The 22017-nt window shown below is 37.7% G+C and overlaps 1 long non-coding RNA gene across 14 annotated transcripts; it reads left to right on the top strand.

Moving 5' to 3' along the window:
- The first annotated feature begins 17269 nt into the window (after window positions 1-17269).
- Window positions 17270-21740, top strand: LOC131335219 (uncharacterized). Of its 14 annotated transcripts, none has more exons than XR_009202472.1 (8): window positions 17270-17381; window positions 17716-17760; window positions 17843-17891; window positions 18042-19408; window positions 19719-19839; window positions 19930-20013; window positions 20142-20270; window positions 21444-21740. It is a non-coding gene; the product is annotated as an uncharacterized LOC131335219 (long non-coding RNA). The 14 variants fall into 14 exon arrangements; XR_009202471.1 differs by having other exon boundaries at window positions 18038-19408; XR_009202464.1 differs by having other exon boundaries at window positions 18002-19408.
- Window positions 21741-22017: the final 277 nt, after the last annotated feature.

The raw sequence follows: 22017 nt of genomic DNA, 5'->3' as shown, positions 1-22017 counted from the left end.
AAGACCGGCGACGGAAATCAGCCTATGAAAATGAACACCAAAACAACCAGGGTAGAGAGGAAACCTCCACCACCGCATCAAACACCAGCATAGACCCCAAGAACCGACGATCTCAACCTGTGGCCGGTGGAATTATTGGTTGGGTCCAGATAGAAATTATCATTGGGCATGTGATTGAATTAAAATGTGGGCCAGATTGCTTCTTCCCCCACCCGACACCACACCCCCGACCCTACACCCAACCGGGGTACTGTTAAAACGCGATAGTTTGGGTTGTGTCAGGGGAGGGGGAAAGCACCTCTCTGTTAGTAATTTATTTTAATCAACGGGTATCTGTAATCTTAACGTGGGGAGATTAATAAGTATTTAATATCATGGAGCTCGTAATATAATTGAGATAAGGACGGAAGTGCAATTATAATTCTGTAGTGGGGTGAATTATAATTAGTGAAATAAGAAATAGAATCCTAGTGGGATTAAGTTAGCTGAAGGGATTACATCCCAATTGTCAGCTCCAGGTATGCCACAACAAAATGGTGTAGCAGAGAGAAGGAATAGGACTCTTATGGATATGGTAAGATCAATGATGAGTTATTCAGATTTACCAATTTCGTTTTGGGGACATGCACTAGAAACAGCAGCGTATATTCTTAACTTGGTACCATCTAAGTCAGTACCATCTACACCCACAGAATTATGGACTGGGCGCAAACCTAGTCTTCAGCATGTTCGGGTTTGGGGTAGTCCAGCACATGTGCTGAATGGAACGCAGATAAATTGGAATCGAGGACAGAAGTTTGCTTGTTTTTGGGGTACCCTAGAGGAACGAGAGGTGGACTGTTTTATAGTCCTGCGGATAAGAAAGTCATTGTTAGCACTAATGCCCGGTTCTTAGAAGAGGATGCCCGGTTCTTAGAAGAGGACTATGTGATAGACCACAAACCCAGAAGTAAAATTGTTCTAGAAAAATTGAGAGGAGAAAGACCGGCACAAACTTCTTTACCACCAATAGTGCAGGAGGAAATGCCACAAGAGATATTTGTAGAGGCACCTATTGACACATCTGTACCTTGTCGTAGTGGGAGGGTTACTGTTCCACCCAGTCGGTATACGTTGTTGGGAGAGTCTTTTGAAATGATCCCTGATGATCAACATGCTGAACCCTGTAACTACAATGAGGCACTTCAAGATAAAGATGTGGAACTTTGGCAAAAGGCTATGAAATCAGAGATGGAGTCTATGTACTCTAATCGGGTCTGGGATCTTGTAGAACCACCTGAAGGGATTAAACCCATTGGATGCAAGTGGATCTATAAGAAGAAGAGAGGGGCAGACGAGAAGGTGCATACCTTCAAAGCTAGGCTTGTTGCGAAAGGGTATACTCAGAAAGAAGGGATCGACTATGAGGAAACTTTTTCGCCAGTAGCCATGCTTAAGTCCATTCGGATTCTCTTATCCATTGCGGCTCATCTCGATTACGAGATTTGGCAAATGGATGTAAAGACCGCGTTCCTTAATGGAAATCTGGATGAGTGTATCTATATGGTGCAACCAGATGGATTCATAACAAAAGGTCAGGAGCACATGTTGTGCAAGCTTAAGAAATCTATTTATGGGCTTAAGCAGGCATCTAGATCTTGGAACATTCGTTTTGATCAAGCAATCAAGTCTTTTGATTTTGATCAATGTCTAGATGAGTCATGTGTGTACAAGAAGTGCAACGGAAAAGTTGTACTGTTTCTAGTACTATATGTCGATGATATCCTGCTCATCGGAAACGATGTGGGAGTGTTATCTTCAGTGAAAGTGTGGTTATCCGGCCAATTCGAAATGAAGGACTTAGGAGAAACTAGTCACATCCTAGGGATTAAGCTTATACGAGATCGCAAGAATAGGATGTTGGGCTTATCACAAGCTACTTATATCGATGTCATTCTAGCCCGCTTTAGCATGCAAGATTCCAAGAAAGGGTTCTTCCTTTTTAGACATGGAATCAATCTATCCAAGGATCAATGTCCTAAAACACCTGAAGAGATGGAGAAAATGAAGGCAGTTCCTTATGCCTCGGCAGTAGGAAGCCTTATGTATGCTATGTTGTGTACTAGACCTGATATTTGCTTTGTCGTTGGCATGGTTAGCAGATTTCAGTCTAATCCAGGGCAAGAACAATGGACTGCAGTGAAACATATACTCAAGTATCTGAAAAGAACTAGAGATCATATGTTGGTGTTCCAGTCAGATAGTCTGGTACCTCATGGGTACACAGACTCAGACTTCATGTCAGATAGGGATTCCAGAAAGTCTACCTCAGGATATGTGTTTAAGGGAGGTGGAGCCATAAGTTGGAGGAGTATCAAACAATCTTGCATTGTTGATTCTACCATGGAGACAGAGTATGTGGCAGCTTCTGAAGCAGCCAAGGAGGCTGTTTGGCTTAAAAACTTTTTGTTGGATCTGGAAGTGGTCCCTTCAGTGCAATCAGCCATTACATTCTATTGTGACAATAGCGGTGCAGTTGCTAATTCGAAGGAGCCAATGACTCACAAGAAGGCAAACACATTGAGCGTAAGTATCATCTGATTCGAGAGATCGTACAGAGAGGTGATGTTGCTGTGACCAAGATTGCATCAGCGAATAACCTGGCAGATCCTTTTACTAAAAGCTTACCAACTAAGACTTTTGATAGTCATGTAGAGGGAATGGGAGTGAGATGCATGACAGTATGGTTTTAAGTCTTAGTGGGAGATTGTTATGAGATTATGTAAAAGTTATGTTTTTATATGATGGATTAATATTTAATTATTAATCAATTTTATCCATTTTTAATAAGAATCTTTTATGGGCAATATTTGCATGATAATTTTGTATGTTGTGCATGTGTGTCTTTTATTCTACATAGTAGATAATCCAGTGTGTAGAGTACGGCTTACACACAGAAGATTGGATCATCGGTTCTTGTGGAATATAAGTTATGGTTCACAGTCTTAGATGGAATTTGACACACCATCGGTAGGACTGTAGCACAATATTTTAGTAGGTTTTTCTTGACTACAGGGAATGGTATTAATTCCAACTCATTGTGCTAGTATACTTTGTGTGTATTGAACGGGACCGTATTGAGGTAATTGTCTTTATACTAATTTTATAAGACAATTGGAATCTCATGGTTATTATGAATGCTTATGCTCTTAATCCAAAGATAATTATTAGAAGTATATATTTAATATTGTTGATTTTGATTCATTAAAGAGTGAGATCTTTATACGGTCAATAGTCTCGGTGAGTTGGGTAGCAACATTATGTATATGACAACTATTAATTATTAATGGAATCCACGTCCCGATAGGAATTGATGATACCCCTTGAGTAAGCTTATAAGTTTCGATTATGTCAAACCCTGCAGGTTGATATTTGTATCCGACATATCGAATAAGTTAAGCGGATAGTCTCAAGTTAAGATGTTGATTAAGTGGGAGATTGTTAGTAATTTATTTTAATCAACGGGTATCTGTAATCTTAACGTGGGGAGATTAATAAGTATTTAATATCATGGAGCTCGTAATATAATTGAGATAAGGACGGGAGTGCAATTATAATTCTGTAGTGGGGTGAATTATAATTAGTGAAATAAGAAATAAAATCCTGGTGGGATTAAGTTTTCTTATTTACACTGGGAGCCCAGACTTATTACTCCTTAGGTCTCTATCGTAGCCCTATATATACACGTTATGCTCTTTAGGTCAGAATGATGTTTTTCTATTATTCAGTAAATAGAGGCAGGCTTAAAGAGAGCAAACAGATCACGAAAGAGTCCACACTTGGTTCGTGTTCTAGACGTGCAGGGAATACGATAGAAGATCGTAAGGTACGGTCGAGCAGTATTCGTGGTTTATAGCAAAACGTGCTATAACAAGTTCAACCAGCGTTCGTGTCGCAGAGAGTTGAGGTAGAACCCTAATTCCGCTTTATAGGGTTTTACAATTTTTATTGTCTAATCTGTACGCATCATTACTGGGTCTTGAGGATTCAGTTTCCCAACACTCTATTTACCTGTACGCTGGAATCGATCTCAACTCATTCCCTTCTCTCCTCTCTCTCTCTCTCTCTCTCTCTCTCGGCTCCGTTCCACTTTCTTTTTAAATTTTTACTTCATCCGTCCCGATTTATTTGTCTCTTTTTATTATTTGGGACTTCTTACAAAATTATCTATATGTTTTAATTTATAATGTTTTTTATATGTAATATGGATCTTATTTGATAGATCTCAATTAGATCTAAAATATAATATTTTCAAAATTATGTAAAATATTATAGATTGGAAGCTATAGATAATTTTTTAAAAGGCACGTATGTCGAAATTGGACAAACAAACTGGGACGGAGGGAGTAATTTCAAACTCAAATATAACGAAAATGCAAAATAATATTTTAATTTTTTTGCACCGTTTAAAAAATCTCAATGAGATCTATCAAATAAGATCCATATTGCTAGAAAAATTATTTACGTAAACACGTAATTTTTAAACTTAATATTATCTTACTTTTCTAAAAGTCTCTTTTCTAAGAAACGGGAACGGGCCCCTCTCTCTCTCTCTCTCTCTCTCTCTCTCTCTCTTTACCTTTAGGACCCGCTTGGATGCAGGTAAAAAATTGGGGGTAAAAAATATGAAAGGGGATAAAATAGTAGGGGATATTAGTTTTGATGGTTTATGGAGGGAGGATAAAATAATATGTGGTTTGGATGGAGTATTAAATAGGGGGATAAAATTTGACTTTGTTTGGATGGTTTATAGAATGGGAGGATAAGAAGGGGTGGATGGTGGGAAAAGCTGTCAAATGACTATTTTGTCCATGTGCAGTGTTAAATTTGATTACGTATTAAAATAAGTTTATAAATTCAATTTTCAATATTAAAAAATGTCTATTCTAAAAAATTTATAATAAAAAACGTTTTTACACCATTTATATATTAAAAAATATAGCTAAAAAATTAAGTGTTCCGATTTTCAATCCGTTTGAACCAGTGCGAATATCTTATTTTTCTGATAATTTTATCTTAGATGGCCATTATGAATTTTTGGCTCTAAGGCCTTTCAATGAGCACCCTAAGAGAGCTCTGAAACTAAATGAAGAGTTTTCGGGTGCTCGTTGAAAGGCCTTAAAGCCAAAAATCCATTATGACCATTTAAGATAAAATGATTAAAAAAATATGATTTTCGCACCGGCTCAAACGGGTTGAAAATTGGAACACTTAATTTTTTAACTATATTTTTTAATATATAAATGGTGTAAAAAAAATAAGTGTTCCAATTTTCAATCCATTTGAACAGGTGCGAAGATTTTATTTTTCTGATCATTTTATCTTAAATGGTCATAATGAATTTTTTGTTCTAAGGCATTTTAATAAACACCCTAAGAGAGTCTTGAAACTAAATAAGGAGTTTTTCGGGTTGGAGAAAAAGGATAAGCAAGGGTGATTTCGTCCAAATTCCTCCCTCTAAAGCTGGATTAAATTTGGGGAGGTCAAGGGGTGCCCAAAAATTATACCCGAGAATCCCTGAAATGGGTGAAAGGGAAGAAGGGATGAAAACTAAAACCCCTCTAATTTTCGTTCCCAAACACCGGCTTAACAGTGAGCCCCACCCCATTCACCCCCTCTTATTTTTGCCCCCCTGTTTTCACTCCATCCAAACAGGCCCTTAGGCCGTAATTGGTCTCATCTCATTCCCTTCCCTCTTTCTCTCTCTCTCTCTGGTTTGAAATTACCCGCCGGTGCACACTTTCTGCTGCCGTTGGATCAGGTGCCGCGATGAAGCTAGCACTAAAATGGGCTGCAAGTTACAGTATCTGCTGCAGTTAGATCAGGCGCTGTGATGAAGTTAGCACTAAAATGGGCTGCAAGTTTGAAACCAAAGGAGCTGATATATATGGTAGAAATTCTAACTGATTCTATTGTACGTGCTTGGTATTGGGATTCGTAATCCTTTTTGCTGCTGCTGAAGTTTATATGTCTAATTTATTTCTTGATTAAGGCCTTGTGTTGTCAGTTTTGTTTGGGTAAGTACTCTTAGAAGTAGCTAGCTTAGGGAATATTTAATTTCAAACACTTACACTTGCTATATGCCTTATGAATTTTTTGATCTGTTAATATAGGAGTATTTGTCTAACAAAATAGTATATGGATAAGCTCCAATTAGTATGACTCTACGGTTGAGATAGAGTCCAACAAAATAGCCTTGAAATTTGGACATATTGAAGGAGTTCTTAGACTAATTATAATTAGGAGCCTATGATCGATCCCTTTAGTTTTGTCCGAGATTGAATATTATTTTTTTTAATTTTAAAAATGAATAATCTCTCATTCAGTACTTCTATATCCATCCAGTAGAACTGGCTAGAGAGAAATAAAGACCTCACTTAGTTTTTAATGGCTGCACCCCCTTCTCTTTTTTTCACTTCTTACTAGTACTATCTTTGTGTGATTTTTTCCCAAGGAGAAGGGAAATTTAGGGTGGCTATGCTACCGATTTTACCATTTACGTTAATTTTCTGCCATAGATCAGGGATCACTTTCTTTTCTTTTCTTTTTTCCCCTTGGCAAACGAAATATTTTATAAAAATCGAAAGTAGTACATCTAGAGAAAAAAAAAAAAACAATAAAGCATAAAGATGATGCTTGGCTGGAAAAAGAAAAGATAAGATAAGAAAACATCCAATCAACAGTTGGATAGAACACCTCGCTCAAAGCAAGGTTTTTTTTTTTTATCGGCAAAAGAAAATTTAATTAAACTCGAAGAATGTACATTGAATAAAAGATACTACAAGAAATTTAGGATAACGTACCCAACGGTTTTTTTTCGCAATGGTTGAAAAAACCGTTGGTATAGATGGTGTATAGTAACGGTTTAAAAAACATTACTGTACTAGAAACAGGACTATAGCAACGATTTTCATGTGACCGTTAGTAGATTACAATACTATAGCAACGGTTATTCTTTAACCGTTACTAAAAACTGGACTATAGCAACGGATTTCATTAACCGTTACTAAAAACTAGACTATAGCAACGGTTTCCAATAACCGTTACTATAAACTGGACTATAGCATCAGTTTTTATTAACCGTTAGTAGAAACTGTATTTAAAAAATCCGGTTAGTATAAAATAAATATTAAAAGATGTATGATTTTTCACAAGTTATGAGCTAACACAGGTTGTTTGCGCACGCATGTGCACACACGAGGTCGGAAGTTCGATTCTCAAGAGGAGCAAGAATATTTTGCCGCCACGCGGGTGCCACGTTAGCGCCATGCAAGCGACATGTGGCTGCCACGTCAGTGCCACGTGGAGGCTTACGTCACACAGTGGTTGGTTTTTAAAAAAATGAAAATTGCCTTTAGCAACGGTTATAAGCGTTACTAATGAAACCGTTGGTAAAAAAAAATCTGTACCAACGCTCGTCAAAACCGTTTCTATACCTCTACAGCAACAGATATATTGCAACGATTTGGCCGACGGTTCTCCAACCGTTGGTATAGTCTAAACGGGTCTCTACCAGCGGTTTTTAGGTTTTTTAGCAACGCTTTCGACCGTTGCTATAGAACAATTTTCTTGTAGTGGGAGGAAGAATCAGAAAGTTCAACCCAACCCTACAAAAACAAGGTAAATGAAAAGAAAATTACACTCAAATACTCCTAAATAATGAGCCGTCTAACACCATCCACATCCACAGAGACAAACAAGGGGTCACTTGCATAAGTGATTTATTAAATTAATTATTATTAGTATTTCTAAAGCGTGAACTGCGACCATCTTTTTGAAATTTAGCGTCAACTTCCTTTGTCCTCATGTATAGCTCCGTCCATCTAGGATCTTTTGCAGTAGTATCCAACATATGTCTCCACTTGTCCTGCACGCACCACCCAAATGGCCAAAACACCTCATGTCAACCTAATTGGCTCCAAGTCAAAACACAATTACTATTTCAATGTATAATAACGAGCGCGGTACTTATTGTGCAGGGAGCACGAAAAAACCTAAGTATGTCCTCAATTTAAAAGTTAATGTGAAAATTGTATTAGAATAAACAGATTGAATGTGAGAGAAATTGTGGGGAAAGTTTTAAGGATTTTTTTTTTTTTGTGTCAAGTTGAAAACCAATAAAAGGAAGAGAGAATATTATAAGTAGTTGCCGATGTGGATTTTTTTTTTTTTTTTTTGTAGAATTTCCAATTATTCTCCAAAAAAAGATAAATATATGTCGTGTTTCATGCAAGTATATACGTATTTAATGTATAGTATAGATAAATATACCTTCAACTGTTGTGTCGTTCGAGTTGAATGTTTGAAATATTCATCCCTGATTTTTGTCCACCCGCAGAATTTGGGGTACCAAATTAAGGAAACAAATCAATTATGCATGCCACAAATTTGATAATAATTAATGAAATCGAAAAACTCCTCTTCTATATGTTTAATTAATAGGATAGTATTTACCCATACATGCAACTCAATCCACGTAAGGTTTGGTGCCATTTTGATGCAAAATACTTTTTACAAATACTTCTGGCTATCATATCTACTTAAGTCTTATCAAACGGTTGGTTGCATTAAAAGTCCTCTCTTCTACTCCATTTAGTAATCATATCATGAACAATATATGAACATAGAGGAGTGTACGTTGAGAGAGCTTCACTCAAGAAATAGAGATCGAGCTTTTTATAATTTTCTAGGTCTCAGCCGCCCCCTCCCCCTTTTCTTCTCTCATGAAATAGAGAGCTTTAACAACCACTATCAAACTACAACTCCTTACTATACAACTTCCATGACTCTATATTAGACCGTCCCAAAATCTTACAGATCTTAATTTGATCGGAAAGCTTCATATTTGTTCTCGAGTTAAGAAAATCCCGAATTAATTGTAGCTTCATATTTCTTCATATATGCTCATTTTATTTGGTCATATATAATTAAATTATATTTTTATATAATAACGATATTCCGGTTTAACTGCGGTTGAACCATCTGCCTGATTTCTTTTTTAGTTTGTTTGCCGGTCAGGTTTTCAAAATATTGCACATACCTTCTCCCATATTGCTCAACTCCTCCAATCAGCTTTTCAACCTCTTCAGGAGTGAATTTCGTATAGTTCCGATCTTCAACTCTGGGATTCAAAATGTTATTCTGGGGTCCTGATGAACAAGAAGCTGATTGCCCAACCACAAGTAGATTGTTAACCACAATATTCGTCTAAATAGCCATCTCTAATAATTAAATGTATCAAAGCTACATATGTATAACATTCTGCGCAGACAAGCATATTTGAAGTCTGTATGATCAACGTAAAATTTGAAAATATAGAAACCCAAATAATTAGTAAAATAACATAGGAGTAATTAAAAACATCAAAATCCTTACCACGGTCAGCAGGGTCCTGTGGGGTGGGGGAACTATCAGCATGTTTGGACACAAGGGAATGTCCTAGGGATGTGATGATCGACCTTTGTTCATCAGTAAGCATTGGTTGTTCATCAGTAAGCATAGGTTGTTGATCAGTAAGCATGGAAGCTATGCATCCCATATCTGAATCGGGCACAATTTGTAAGAGACCCTCGAAAATATCATGCGCTCCAACGGCGGCCGATCGAGACGTTTGGATCCGTAACACCTGAATGCATGTTCAAGAAAAAGAGAGAGTGAACTAGCTAGAGTGAAAGAGAGCATGAGATAGACTGAGAGCACTGGTCAGTAAGTAGGCATTTAGCTTAGTTTACCTTATTTAGTAACAATTTACTGAGATCATGTGAAGAATACTTAGGGCCATATGCCCATATATATAACTCAAAGAATCGTGGGATGTTTGTTTTGTTGAAAAACGAGATTGGGGTACTCATGTCAAGGAGCATAATTACTAATTAACTCAAATAATTACCAGTAGCTTTTGTACATATGTATATATACAGAAAAAATGGGTACTTGGATCAAGCACCTTACACATTTCGGATGCCGTTGATTTCCGCGTAGTCCCCTCCTTATTTTTTTTTTAGAATTTTTGGACGGCTCGAATTAGCCGTCCGGTGGCCGGAGACGACCTAGCGCATCCGTCTCTACGATTTCGGTACCGACCCCATCAGTACCAATAGCACTACTCTTTTTTACACGTATATGTAATATGGGGGAATCTTGACATCTCGTTTTCGAGAACGAGACGGGCGGGGGATTACTTTTGAGAGATAGGATAGGAATATGATATAGGAGTCAAAGGTGGAAATTTTGGAAGAACATTAGCCCCCAAAGGTGGAAATTAAAACTTGCTTCCCGTAGGCCAGTCGATGTTGTGCCCACGCTGTTCATTACACCTTGAATCGCCTGAGCATCTATTCTTACTGTGCCAATTTTCTTGGGAAGTTTGGTCTCTGGTGTTGGACTGGTGGCATGTCTTTTGGGTGTGCCCTGCCTCTCTTTTAGATCTGTTTAATTGGTGGTTGGGTATGGGTTTCAAAAATCTGGAGGAATATCTATGGGAAACAACATTCCATGCCACTACATGGTCTTTAGGTTGGCAAGGAACGATCTTGTGTTCAAGAATATTTCTTGGCATGTGGAAGATCTTGGAGAGTTAATTAAAACTAGGGTAGCAATGTGGGTTAAAGTGAAGTTCGATATAAAGGTGTACTCAGTGGAAGACTTTAAGGGATATCTTGATGGCGTGAGGAAGGTCAAATTGTAATGTATTAATTTGAGGAGCGGGGTGGTCCAATTTTCTGTTGGACGATCCTCGATCTGTACCTTTGTGCCTTGTGGTGGGTCTTTTACTCTCTTTTGCTCGTAAGCGTTTTGTGCTTAACGAGTTTTCCTCTCGATGTACCCCTTTCGAGCTAATAAAATCTTCATTTTGCCGAGGAAAAAAAAAATGATATAGGAGTCAAAATGGCCACATTTTATAAAATTTACAATTTCCACCCCGCGATGATAGACCAGTGAAAAGAATACACGAACGATAGGATCCAAAAAGTGGCCACACGTGACAGACCTCAAACGCGGCTGCACGTGAGGGGGGATGTTAAAGAAATGAATCTCACATTACTTGGAAGTGAAATGGGTAATCACTGAATAACATCTGGGACCTCTTCACTCATTGCTAATTGGTTTTGAGATGTACATAAAGTTTCTACATGGTATCAGAACGGAGCCCGTTCCATCCCATATTTTAAAAATTCACAATCCACACCCTACGATGGTAGACCATCAAAAAGGTTGTATTATGATAGGACCCAAAAAGTGGTCACACGTGACAGACCTTAAACGCGGCTGCACGTGAGGGAAGATGTTAAGAAAATGAATTCCACAATGCTTGGAAGTGGAATGGGTGATCACTTAATAACATTTAAGACATCTCCAATCATTACCAATTAATTTTGAAATGAATATAAAGATTTTACCTATCAAAGAGCATTGTAACATTATCCAACAGGACCAACACTGGACAGTACTTTTTCCTGAAACAGTAAACCCCTCCTCTATTCATTCGGATGTTTGTTGAGAAACGAGACAGGGGGATTACTCTTGACATTAAAGTATATATTAGCAGCACTAGGGTATAATAGCAAGAAAATTATCAAAAATCAAAACAGATGATTAACCTTTCAAAATTCAGATTTATTTTCCATGTAACAAGAATATTTTATAACCGTTGGGAGCAAATCCAGGGAACGTGAAAACATGGGAACCGGTGATTGAGAGAACCCAAAAGAACCTGAGTTTATGGAGAAGTAGAGCTATGTCCGCAGGTGGTAGACTTAATCAGATTAACTCCAACATGACCAACCTACCTGTGTACTTTATGTCTATCTTTAAAATGCCAGTGGCAGAGGCGAAAAAATTGGAAAAATTGCAGCGTCAATTTTTTTGGGGTGATACCATTGACAAGAAGAAGCTACATTTGGTTAAGTGGGAGAGCATAGCAAAGAAGAAAGAAGCGGGTGGCTTAGGGGTAAAAAGGCTTTTGCAACAAAACCTAGCATTGCTTGCTAAGTGGTGGTGGAGATTCAACAAAGACAACAACTCCTTATGGGTGAGAGTGGTACGAGATAAATATAAGCTGGATCAGAGGAGTTGGCTGCCGGCTTGTCCTGTGAGAGGTTCAGTTTCTACTCTTTGGAAAGGCATTTGTTCGATTGGTGATAACGGGTCTTGTGTTGGAGAAATTGTGACAGAGGGCTTCGAAATCCATGTCTCTTCGGGTCAGAACACGTATTTTTGGCACCATCGATGGCTAGGTCCTCAAACTCTCAAAGAAGCTTTTCCTAGGCTATTTTTGATATCCACTCAACAGGAGGAGGTGGTTGGTAACATTTGGGATGGGTTAGGAAACGGCAATTGGGGACTGGAGTTTAGGAGGGAGTTGCGTGAAAGGGAGAATTTGATGTTAACAAACCTAAAATTAAGGTTGCAGTCCTACCACTTAGATCCATCCAAACCTGACTCGCTGCAATGGAGATGGACGGCCAACAAGAACTTTACTGTTAGGTCCGTATACGAGCAGTGGGAAAGGCAGACACAAGATAGAAATCCAATCCTGGGCTCCTTATGGAAAAACCTATGCCCACCTAAGGTGGAACTTCTGGCGTGGAAGGCTTTGCAGGAGAGGTTGGCCACAAGGTCAGTTCTGATGAGCAGAAATATTGTGGTAAATGATGTACTGTGCCCTTTTTGCTCCTTGTTTCTGGAAACACCTAACCATTTGCTACTTCACTGTCACTTTTCTTGGTGTGTTTGGTCTCAAGTATTGGATTGGTGGCATACTAATTGGGTGTGTCCGTCTTCGATAGCGGACCTCATGTGTGGGTGGTTCGACAACAACTTCCGTAAATTGGAAAAACACATTTGGGAAGTGTGCTTCTATGCAACAATCTGGTCCATTTGGATGATGCGGAATGGCTGTATTTTTAAGAATGCGACTGCAAGCTCAGAGGAGGTGGTGGATATTATTAAGTTTAGGGTTGCGATGTGGATTAAAGTCAAATTCAATGTTAGGATGTACACTGTGGAGGATTTCAAAAGATTTTTAGATGGCATTCGATCGCTTAATTTGTAATTTGTTTTGACGATTATCATTCAACTTCTAACTGGATGATTATCGTCTTCCCTTTCCCCAGTTGAGTTGAGCATGTTCGCTCCTCAACCTTCCCCCCTCGATGTAACCTTTCGAGTTCTATGAAATTTCTTTTAGCCGAGCAAAAAAAAAATATTTTATAACCGGTACCCTAATCTTAGATGTTCATTAGTTCCGTGCATGCATTTGGGAGCTAATTAAGGTTTAAATTGTTGGGGTGTAACAATATTAATGCTTTAACTATGTACTACTATTTAGCCGAGCAAAAAAAAAACTATGTACTACTATTTTTTTTTTTGGTAACCGAAGAACAACCGTGCAGCCGAGCTATTATTGGACTCGATTGCGCAATCCAAATCTCGGGGGAGACTAGCACAGCAACCCACCGTCATGGTCCCCCACTTAAATCATGGTTTGTCTCCAGGGGAAATCATACTTCTATCGGCTTAATAGTCTATTCCAATTTTGTGAAACCAAACATAGTATTAAGGAATCCCACCCCTTTCATAATCCAATCCCATCACCCATACCTACTAACAAACGGGGCCTTAGTTTACTTTAGTCTGGCAATTGTTTGCCTTGTTTAATTTCCAAACTGTTTTGATGATACTCTATCTCTGCTGTAGCCTTTTAGCTTAATTTATGAAATTTCCGTTCGACCAAAAAAAAAAAAAGAGTTAGTAAAGCAGGGCCTAGAATCATTTCTGTCAAAGGAAGTTGTTTGAAGCCACTTTTTTTCAATGGTTATTCATCACCGGAAGCAACAAAGCCCATAATAAATTAATAACAAGGGTTTAGAAAACACAAGCGTCATATCCGTGCTATGCACGAAAGCCAAAAAAAAACTATTTACCTTCATTGTTATGATTTAACATTAAATGTTAAATTTTAATGAAAGAATATTTGAGCATGAAAGAAAATTTGAAAGCTTTTTATTATATATTTTAGTTTTGGTATTATGCCAAATGTAGGGAAAAAAAAGAAGAAAATGAACTTTATTATGTGAATGCCACATAGGAGAGATAATTAAAGAGAGAATATGATTTTATTTTTAGAAACTACATTTGCTTAGTAGATAGTATAGATAGATAGATAGGTGGAATTTTGGAAGCTCCTATAGGCCCGAATTTTTTTCTCTTTTTCATTTCTTTTTTTTGTTTGTTTGATTTTTTTTCTAAGGAGAAGAGAAATTTATAGTGGCTATATATGCTACCAATTTTTACATTTTTCAAACAATATTACTACCAATTACTAGTTTATACATGCATTATGCACATTTTGGTTCAGCCAGTATTTGATTTTACTTTTCTGAGGTGTTATTATGTGCAAATGTCTATGGAGCTTTAGGTCCCTAAAATCGCAAAGCCACCTTGCCTCTCTACTATGGATTTTAATATCGGGGCTATGAATGTGGAGTATCGGCTACAAGTTTTTGATCCTTCGCACCCCGTTATACTTATACCGTTGCTATCCAAAATTAATTCACAATCATATTGACCCATTCCTGCTGCATGACTATCGATTTGAAATCGGTTTTTTGCCTGCTTCACGGCACCTACAGCCTCTCCATGTACTATGGCGCCAAAAACTATTTTAACAAATTTACGATTGCTACACCTGAGTTCCCATGTGATTTACGTCATTTGGTACTGATGCTTTTCGTGCATGGATGGTGACGCGGGATGCATGACATTAACGTATATTAGCACTAGGGTAACAAGATGCAAGAAAATTATCGAAAATCAAAACAGTTGATTAAGGTCTCAAAATTCAGATTGATTTTTTTTTTTTTAGATTAAATTATGTACACCGGCGGTGTAAACATTTCTTTTCCTCCTAATCAATTAGATTGCGCCACATGTCAAATAGTGATCTCAATTAGTAAAACATAACGATGTAATCCAATTAATCTAATTGATTTGGAGGAAAAAATATTTACACTGTTGGTGTATATAATTTAATTTCTTTTCCATGAAAAAGAATTTATAAGCGTAGTCGTAGAGGTTCATTAGTTCCGTGCATTTGGGAGCTAATTAAGGTTTAATTTGTTCTGATGTCACCCATTGGGATTTGGAAGAATTTTTTTCCTCTTTTTCATCTCTTATTATTTCTGTGTGATTTTTTCCAAAGGAGAAGGGAAATTTATATAGTGGCTGTGCTACCCATTTTGCCATTTTTCAAAAAATATACTACTACCAATTAGTTTATACAAGCATTCTGCACCTTTTGGTTCAGCCAGTATTTGATTTTATTTTTCTGAGGTGTATTGTGTGCAAATGTTTATGGAGCTTTAGGTCCCTAAAATCTCAAGGCCACCTTGCCTGTCTACCATCGATTTTATTATCGGGGCTACATGGCGTATGTATCGGTCACTATTTAACAGTTTTTTATCCTCCAATACCTTTACATCATGCTATACTGTTGCTATCCAAAATTAATTCATAATCATATCGGCCCATTCATAAACACTTTTTTGTCTGCTTCGCACAGCCCCTCCAGTAGCTCCATGTACTCTGGCGCCAAAAACTATTTAAACAAATTTACGATCGCTACACTCGAGTCTCGCTATATTTAATTCGACACTCCCGCTATTACTACACCGATACCGTTATTTTAAACCTAGCTTGCTCTCTATCCCCTCTTTCTCACCTGTATACACCACCACCACCACTATTGCTATTTAACACCTTGCTCTCTACCCTCTCTTTTTTCCCGGTAGAAGAACAATAATTAAGTGTTTACAATTAATCTAGGGTATGCAACCCCAATCAAATCCGTATGAAATAAACTAGCAATACAACTAGGCATAAAAAGGTAGATGTGGAAATCTTCCATCAAAATCGGGGCGTCATTTGTCAATGCATCTACACAACGATTAGCTTCACGGTAGATGTGCTTGATAGAGACCACATCAAGCTCTTGCATCAGGGAACTGCAGTCAAGTAAAATATTGCCAAATGAATGATTAACTGTATTTTGACCTGAGACACAAGCGCGGGGCAAGCCAAAAGGTTTCTGGCGAGAATCGAAATCTCACCTTCCATGTGGAAGGGGTGAGAAAGTGTCATTAGACTACAAGTTCATTAATATTTATTCAGTTACCTGCACAATAAAATATACTATTGTAATTGTGTGATATAAAAACCAAAAAGAACAAATTTAGAAAATGATAAAGCGCAAAATAATTACCTTGAGTGTTTTTGAAATTCTTGAAAAAGGTATTCACCTCACTCACTAACCCTAGATTTTCAAAGTGCCCTTTGAATGGAGTCCGGCTAATTAACTCTACTTTTTATTGCTTTGCCAATAATAGTGCACCCGTGTCCCGTGATTAAGAATATTTCCCCTGTAGCTTCCTTTTCCAAAAGAAAGAACGGAATAAAAGAGAAATGAATGGTTTTTTGAGGGTGGTTTTTGATACTTGCACATGATTTACAGACTCCTTTAATTTTGTGCCCAAAAGTTTCCACTTTGATTACCTTTTCAAAACATATATTTTCATTATCAGTAACTGAATGCAAGAAGAATGTCATATACTACTAACATCGATCACAGGAAGGGCAAGAAAGGATGGCTCTGATCTTTCGGGGGCCTAAGACAAAAATTTAAAATAGGATCATTTACACATTCTTACAGAGTAATATAAAGTCTGCAAAATAATCTAGTGCATATACGTGTATTCGTAAAACAAAATAATAACCAAACTATACAATATTCTAAAGGCACACTTATATATCACAATTCGCTAGCACTACAAGAAAAAACACCAATGGTGACACCCTATGACACCTTTTGGTGACAAAAATTTGGTGTTGACACTGAATATACTCAACGGTGACAAACAATTTTACTGCTTGTCACCGAAAACCTTTGGGTGACAGGATAAATTATGAGGAGATTTGGTGACAAAATATTTGTCACTGAAGACAAATTTCGGTGACAAATATGAAATTGTCACCAAAAGATCATTTGGTGACAAAATATTTTGTCACTGAAGACAAATTCGGTGACAAGTACGAAGTTGTCACCGAAAAAGATTCCAATTTTCGCACTTCTAGGCTCCAGCTCATTTACGTGGGCTGTCAAAAAGTGAAATGAAAATTTTTACAAGCAAAACGACGTCGTTACCAAAACCTAGCCCTAACTTTCCTCTTTTTCCTCTGTCCAGTCTCCACTTTACTCTTGCTCTCGATCGCCACTCCCGCAGCCACACTCCTGAAGAAGACTTCCATCAGCCCACAAACCGGCGACCGTCGCTCCGATCACCCAGGTCATTTTCTGTCCCTCTCAGTATCTCATGACTACAAGAAAAAAGACAATTCCCGGGACTTGTTTCCAACGTTTTTTTCAAACCCCGTTTATAATCTCTTTTATTCGCGTGATAAGAAAAAAGAAGCGGAGGGAGGGTATTCTTACCCCCGTTTTGGAGTTACGGTTAAGATTGTGAAAGGATTCCCCCTTTATTACATTGCGCCGACTGCCATAGCTCCCCTCTCCATCCTCATCTGGTCCCTCTCTCTCTCTCTCTCTCTCTCTCTCTCTCTCTCTCTCAGTTTTGGGCTTCTGTGTTTGAAACTTTCGTCAATCGCGTTGGGGTTTTACAGGGACGGCACCATTGGTGAAGCTGGGGCCGGTAGGGCTGGGTGAAGGTGGGTGGTCTACGATTGGTTGATTTAGGGTTCATTGTTTTTGATTTTGCAGACTGATTTGGTACTTTTTACTCTCACGCAGAGATAAAATTTGCCCTAGTGCTCAAAATGCCTCTCACCAGCCCATCTCTGTAAGTCTCACTTTATCCCCTTCGATTTGGCGTTCCCTCTCTCTCTCTCTCTCTCTCTCTCTCTCTCTCTCTCTCTCGATATTTCTCCATCTCTGTTTCTTCTCCATCAGATTTGGGCTTCATTGTTCAAGTGAGGTTTTTGTTAGGCAGTCGATTAAAGGGAGGGAGGGGTCAATGGTCTTCTATTGCCATTTAAAACCCTGAAGCTCTTCTGTTGCTGCCGTTGCTGGAGTTGCTAGACAGCATGAAGTACAGAGTGTTCGAGTGAAAACCCAGAAGTAATGAAACCGATCCATCCGTGGTTTATACGAGTCCTCGAAGCCGGTGTGAGCCATAGACTGAATGGGTAGAAATCTAAAACAAAAACCCCCAAATTGGTTCTTCGAATAAGAGCATAATCTGGTAAGTATTGTCAATTTCTCTTGTGTGGGCTTAATTAGGGCTTCTTCTTTCTTTAATTTTCCTTGATACGATTTCTAGGTTAACAAGATGTTGATTAAGTTTTTTCTAGGTTAACTAATGGAGGAATGTTCTTAAATCTCTTATGCTGCAGTTAGAATGTTCTTAAATTTTTTAGGAGCTTAAATGATGGAGATCCTTTCAGTTTTTTTGGCCATATGAAATTTTCTGCAGGCCACCTTCACCAGTTATACATCTTTCCTTTTTTTTGATTGGCAACAGTTGCACCTCGTTTACAATCATCCTGGAATGACTGTTGAGTGAGCTATGATATGGCACAATCAACCTGACCGGTAATCCTCGTGGAGGGAAAGGTTGATCATTTATACCTCAATATTCTATCACGCATCAGTCATCACAAGACAACTTTACCTGTCGGTTGTCCTTAATTGGAGTAGTTTAGCTAGTTTAGTTCATTCAGTCTGCATGTTTAGTTCTAGTTTTTGTTCTAGTTTCCGTTTAAATCATGGAAGTCTAGGTTCTCTAAGCTAATTTCAGTCTGCATGATTAGTTCAAGTTTTTGTTCTAGTATTGCCACAATACATGTAAAATCGTTTGTTTGGGTTGATGTTCATGGACCTAATAAGTTGCAAGGTATGCTATTTTTGAATATCATATAATTTGTTGGTATATTAACTGTATCTATGGTTTCTCAAAAGAATCAGTAAATTTAGTTTGTAGATAGAAGTTGTTCCACCATGTCTTTTTGCAGATAGTGAAATTAAAATGAAGGCTTTTGATATAGTGAATGTTTGAACAAGAGTAAGTCTTTCATAGGCCGATAAAAAAAAAAAAAAGTCTTCCATAGTATTGATTTGGTTCAATTCTGAAGTGTGTTTGTCTTATACATGTTTCCAAATTATATTGCTTAATTAACATATTTCAATGGATGATATTGTTTAGTTGACATTTGCTATCTATTTACCTTACATCCATGCTAATGGCTACTCCACACCGAGGTTGAGCCATGATGATCGAGGCTGATGTAATACTCCGCTCCGAGGTTAACTTATGCAAAAAATATGGTGCAGTTTGTGGCAAACATTTGACTCGGCGAGGTACTTTAGCATGTGCAACTCAATTATATAAAATGGGCCTCTTTCACTGACAGCTTTAAGTTACCCCCTTCTTATTTTTGCTAACTGATTCATATCCCCTATAACTTCCTTGCCAGCTTACAATTAAGACTGGGACACAACCTAAGGGCTCTCAATCCGTAAGAATACTACACAATCTGTATAATATCCCTTCCTTGCATCGGCAGAGTTTAAGCTAGTTCTCTCTCTACTTAGTTCTGTTTATTTATCATTGCATATATATCCGTCTATCAGAATTTTGTCCCTTGTCAATTTCTTGACCTTAAATTAGGGTTTGGTAAAATCAAGATACTCAATCCAAGGGAATATGAGGCAAATTGTCATTAAACTGCTAGAGCTGCGAATGATTTAGTATAATCTTAGAGCTGGGGAGTTCCTGTTCATGATGACAAGTATGTTACTGTCACCGATGCTTTTAAGTCCGATGGAATTTCCTTTCTTCTTTTTTTTTTGTGAACCAAATTTCCCATTTAATATTGCAGGAAACTCTTTGAATTGCTCGTCGTGTCCACTGCTCTTGCTGAACTGTCATGGCCTGCCATTCTCAGCAAAAGGAACGTGTTTAGGTATGATAATTTGTCGCTGCTTGCAGCAATATTTGGCAATTCAAAAATGAAAGCGACGTGTCAATTGCTGCTCCTGTTTGATGGAGTTTAATAACGATTGATTACAGTGATATTTTTGGTTTCCACAGGGAAGTCTTTCTGGACTTCAACCAAACTGCAGTCGCTAAATTGAATGAGAAAAAGATACTCCAGCAAGCACTCTTATATCAGAGGTGAAGCTACGAGCTACCATTGAAAATGCACGTCAAATGAGCAAGGTGGGTGCTCTCTGTCGTTTATAATTGTTTAGTTGTATTTTCCTATCTCCGAAGCAGAGTATTCCTTCTGAAAGATTGTTGATTCCCCGTTTTGTAAGGTAATTCTAGACTAGTGTATCCTGATTACTTAATAGGCCTTACATTCAGATTGTTCTAGGTTCTGATTTTTGTATTGATAATAGACTGGTAGTCTGATCAAGAACCAATTGGATGGTTTTATGCATTCGAGTGGAAGTTACCAGCTGCCATATATCCAATCTGCAAGCACTATTGAGTCGGACAACTATAGGTTCTGATTTGTACGTGCAAATGGAACTTCACAAGAGCATCTTATACTGAAACCCTCAGGCACTGTTTTCATAGACATTAATTTCACATAAACATATTTCACTTTGATTATCTAATGAGAATAGCTCAAACTTAGGTTTGATGGTTTCCATGTGGATTTCGGCATTGAGTAGCTTCATTTAATGGATTCGAAAAGGCTATTTCACAAGAGAGATTTGAATTTCTTTGTATGAGCATTTTAGTTATACTAGATTTATTACATTGACTGGTTAAACATTCTTGAGTTGTTCAGTCGACCTACAATTACACGTGAGTCTTTAACTGTGTCTTCATACCCCTTTAACTGTGTCTTCATACCCCGGCTTTTGGTGCAGATTATAGATGAGTTTGGGTTGTTCAGTTGACGTATAGTTTTTTTCTACATGTCAATTGTAATGTGTGAAAGTTTTGCTCAGAATTTGTTGTTTTGTAGCTCATAATCCACTTCCAAATCCTCCACCTGTTATTTGAGCCAAAATTATGAGAGCAAGTATGAGTTACATAGGTTGGCTTAAAAGGCTATGGTCATGGAAATCAACAGAGGAGTCTCACTGTGTTCCATTTTTATGGTACTGTTTTTTTTTTTTCAAGATTAGCTTGTGATGTGGACAATCCAAACGTGTCACAATCTGAAGGATGTTAATTTCTTTTACAAGTCAGTAGGATGCTTCGCTGTAGGGTCCCATTTGTCATTGCTGCAGTTTTCATGTGCTTATAAAATCTGTACAACTAAAAGATGGGCTTCTTGGTTTTGAACAGCCACGCAAGCGTGTCCGGAGCGTGTCCATGTGTCGGACATTGTTACATATATAATTATAATTATTATTTTTTTTCAATTTTGTACAGGTAAGTAAGGAAATGGAGTTGCTTTTTGGAAGCTAACCAAGATGGAGTTGAAGACGTTTTGGTAGTTATTTTTGAAAGCCGACCAAGATGGAGTTGAAGATTTTTTGGTAGTTATTTTTGGAAGTTAACCAAGATGGAGTAAATGGAACACTTGTTTTGAGTTCTTTTTGGGTATGGATGTTTTGTAGTTTCGGTAATGTTAAGTTTGAAATGGTTATTGTTGGAGGATGAATGTTTTGAAACGTTTTGAAGTTGGATGATGAATGTTGACTTAATGGATATTTGATTTGAATGATATTTTGCTTCTTCGCAATTTAAGTTTTGCTAAGTTGAGTTATAAGATTCAAAAAAATCTGAAATTTAATTTGTAAGCAGGTGAAAATAATATATGGAATATATTGTATTGCTGCTAAAGTCCTCTCTTTGGTGACAAAAGAGATTGTCACTGTTGTGCGTTTACTACTATAAAAGGTTATTGGTGACACACAATCGGTTGTCATGGTCAGTACTTTTAGTGACAATTTTTGTCACAGAATAATCTCTCTTCCGTGACAACATGGTGCTGTCATTGTTA

This window comes from Rhododendron vialii, chromosome 1a (genome assembly GCF_030253575.1).
Source record: "Rhododendron vialii isolate Sample 1 chromosome 1a, ASM3025357v1".
Classification (NCBI taxonomy): Eukaryota; Viridiplantae; Streptophyta; class Magnoliopsida; order Ericales; family Ericaceae; genus Rhododendron; species Rhododendron vialii.
Note: the sequence above shows the minus strand (reverse complement) of the source record. Positions and strands in the feature narration are given on the sequence as shown.